A 4388-nucleotide genomic window follows, 5' to 3' on the forward strand; every position below is an offset into this window, starting at 1 on the left:
CTACCTTAGGACATTGAGGACAATGTCTCGTTTTGATTGGGGGGAGAGGGTAGTAGTTTAAAAAAAAAAAAAACTAACCAACTAACTGTTTTTGTTTTTAAAAAACCATTTGGCAAAATTGTTATTACTAGGATGGCAGAGTAAAGAGGAATTATTCTTGAGACGCATCTTAGTAAAAATTTTCTAATGGTTATTTGCAATATTCATAACAAGGCCTATTAGAATACTTCTTGAAATATTCAGGTTTACAAACTCTCGCATTGTTATCACTTAATTCTGTTCCTATACTCATTTAACAAGTATTATTAAACCTTCATTTTCACACACACACTTTAACATATGATTTTGGGTTGCACATTGGATTATTACATTATTTATGTTCTTTTGTTGAAGGTAACAACTAAGGGTAAGGGATAGTATATAATTTGCAAAAAAAAAAAAATTGATAATATTGATGATAATAAAAACGTAGATAAGTTTGGTTTCGTAGCCTCCCTAACCTAAGCAATTAAGCCCGAAGGGGTGTTTTAACACCTAATACCCTAAAGTCAACTGACTTTGGAGCTATTGGCCCAAAGCTTGTTACATGGGTTAAGGAGAAAAGATTAAGGGAATCAAACATTGAACTATCTACGTATCAGTATCTGCAACCCGAGTTGTTAAGCTCGTAGGGGTGTCTCAACACCTAATGCCCTAAGACCAACTGGTCTGGGAGTCATTAGCCTAAAACTTGTTACATGGGTTAAAGATACATTGTGTTTTAAGTTGTATGTGTATATAAAAAAAAAAAGAAAAAAAAGTAATAATAATAATAATCCCAACCCAAGGAAGTTCACCTTAAACATTTGAACATAATATTGTTTTCTTCCAACAAAAGCCCCATCATCTATGTTTTCATATATTGAGCACATAAAAAGAAGGTTTATTAATATCTTGTTTAAGAAGTATGAAGCAGTAATATAAATTTAATGAGAGTTTGTTTATCTGGATAGATTAATGGAAGTTGAATGATGAATGTCTTGCTTTGTGAAACTTGCAAATTGTTTCTCTATTTTAACGCTTTAGATTACTAGGGACTAGTAATAAGCTGGTTGGGGGGTGTGATTAGTACTTAAAAGTGCATGTTTATCAAGATTTTATATCATCATTTTGCACTTGAAGTATCAATAACTCCTTAACTAAAACATGTTTTATAATAACAAGTTTGATACTATAAGATACCTTAATTTATGGTAAATGCTCATCTTAAATGCAGGCCTATCACATAAATAAAAGGATTGATTGATGAGTTTAAGTATTGAAAGTGAAAGGACAAAGACATGGCCAAACTTAGAAAAGAGATGTCGGTGCAGTCCAAACCGGAACATTGCTCGGTAATTGGATCATATCTGGAGCTCTAGATCTCAGATTTAGGTTCATTTTATATGGATGGAAATGTAAGACAAAGGCTTACAACTTTCATGAGGAGCCTAAGATTTAAAAAGGCCGTTTTGAAGTCCAAACTGAAGGAACAACGAAGAAGTCCGGAGCTGTCCTGCAGCCCAGACACTATTTAGTGTTCAGCCCATATCTTGAGTTCTAGAAGTCCAAATGACCTCATCTTTTTTTTGTTGGAAAGCTGAGACAATTTCTTAGAACATTCCTGAGGATTCTTGGGAAAATTATGATGTTAGTAATGACGTCTTGTTCAGACAAGAAGATAAGGATTGTCACCAAGTCAAGATGTGGCCACCCACTCATCAATTAATTAACAAATCAATAGTTCCAAATTTTGGCCTATAAAAGGAGGCACTTACCATGTATTGAGGCATCTTGGTTTCCAGATCAAGATCATGCTCTTGCTTTCTCTCTTTGTATTGCTTATGTTTTGCTTTCAATAATATTAAGTTTATGCACTTCATTTCCTTTCCTTTACTTAGTTAACTTTTTTCTCATTTATGTTCTTATCTTGTTCATTTATGTTTCTTTCTTTCATTATGTTTAGCTAAGTTAATTATGTCAAGGTGAAAATGGTACACTAATGGTGTAAGAATAAGTATAATATAAACTTAACATGGACCTTAACGTTGGATACTAACATGTTTTATATTTGTTATCTTGTTCACTTTTAATACTTTGCTTGTTAAATGGTTAATCTAGATTTATGTTGTATAACACTTGGTACAACAAATACTTGGCACTTTCATAGCCCATACTGTATGGTATAACCGACACCTGAGCTATGAAAGGAACTTGATTTGTTGTTAACATAAGTTATAATCATGAATGTCTGCCAACATTTACAAGTATTAGCTTTATTCGAATAAGATAACTAATGTAATCATGTTAACAATTTATAATCTGATTGGAACCTCCTTTATGTGTGGTTTCCAATTGAGTAATAAGAGTTTATATTATACTTGTTTGAAGTACCATTAGTGGATCCTCTAACCTTGACATTTGTTTTTATTGTTGTTTAATCCTTACGTTAATCTTTCATCTCAAAGTTCTCATTAATTTCTTCATCTTCTGCTTTTATTATTATTATTCTTATTATTATTATTATTATTTACATTCTGTTTATATTAAATAATATATATATCTTTGATCTTTTCATAAACTCAGTATATAGGCTGGAAACCTGTGACCCGATCTTTTAGATCATTCTCAGGTATAACAACGCCACGTACTGAGTATTATAATTATTATTATTGTTATTATTGTTGTTGTTGTTGTTGTCTTGTTATTTATAATTTATACAATTAACCTCTCTGTGGTTCGACCCCGGTCTTGCCGGGTTATTTATTACTTCGACACTCCTGCACTTGGGAGAAGACATCAAGCTTTTGGTCGTGTCATCCTGTCAGGCGTTCCCACCATCACGACCAGAGTACCGGCTCAAAATGTCCATAAGTATAGATCCGACTGTTGGATCGCTCTAAAAATTTTTTCACGAGTTTCCAAAGGCTATTTTACATGGAGTAGCATGGAATCGTTTCTCCACACCGACAACGTCGGGTCGGGCCCTACCACTGACACGACAAGATTACCGGCTGAAATGGTCCATAACTATAGATCCGACTGTTGGATCGCTCTAAATTTTTTTTCCTAAGCTTCTGGAGGCTGTTTTACATGGAATAGCATGGAATCGGTACGCCACGCCAACGTTATTCGATCGAGCCCTACCACCAACATGATGAGAGTACTGGCTCAAAAGGTCCATAGCTATAGATGCAACCATTGGATCGCTTTAAAATGTCTTTCATGAGTTTTTGGAGGCTGTTTTACATGGAGTAGCATGGAATCAGTACAGCACACCAACGATGTCCGGTAGGGCTGTACCACCAACACGGCTAGAGTACTAGCTCAAAAGGTACATAAGTATAGATCCGACCGTTGGATCGCTCTAAAATATTTTCCACGAGTTTCCGGAGGCTATTTTACATGGTGTAGCATGGAATCGAGACGTCACTCCTACAACATCCAGTCGGGCCTCACCACCGACACGACTAGAGTACCGGCTCAAAAGGTCCATAACTATAGATCCGACCGTTGGATCGCTCTAAAAAAAATTTTCACGAGTTTCCGGAGGCTGTTTTACATGGAGTAGGGTGAAATCGGTACCCCACGCCGACGACGTCCGGTCGGGCCTTACCACCGACTCGACTAGAGTACCGCCTCAAAAGGTCCATAACTATAGATCCGACCATTGGATCGCTCTAAAATTTTTTCAGGAGTTTCCGGAAGCAGTTCTACATAGAGTAGCATGGAATCGGTACGCCATGCCGATGACATCCGGTCGGGCTTTACCACCGACTCGACCAGAGTACCGGCTGAAAAGGTCCGTAACTATAGATCCTACTGTTGGATCGCTCTAAAATTAGTTTCACGAGTTTCCAAAGGTTGTTTTACATGGAGTAGCATGGAATCGGGATGCCACGTCGACGACATTCAGTCAGGCCTTTCCACCGACTCGACCAGAATACCGGCTCAAAAGGTTCATAAATATAAATCCAACCGTTGGATCCCTTTAAAAAAATTTCACGAGTTTTCGGAGGATGTTTTACATAGAGTAGCTTGGAATCGTTTCTCCACACCGACGACGTCCGGTCGGTCCCTCCCACCGACACTAGGTCCATAACTCTAGTCGTGTTGGTTGTATGGCCATACCGTACATCATCAGTGTGTACTACCGATTCCATGCAACTCTATAGAGAACAACCTATGGAAACTCATGAAAAAATTTTGAGCGAGATCCAACAGTCGAATCTATAGTTATTGACCTTTTGAGCCGGTACTCTGGTCGTGTCGGTGGTATGGCTTGGCTGGACGTAGTTAGCGTGGAGTAACGAGTCCGCGGTACTACATGGAAAAGAGCCTCCAGAAACTCGTGCAAAAAATTTGTGAGC

The sequence above is a fragment of the Populus alba genome, chromosome 9, assembly GCF_005239225.2.
Source record: "Populus alba chromosome 9, ASM523922v2, whole genome shotgun sequence".
In the NCBI taxonomy this organism is placed as follows: domain Eukaryota; kingdom Viridiplantae; phylum Streptophyta; class Magnoliopsida; order Malpighiales; family Salicaceae; genus Populus; species Populus alba.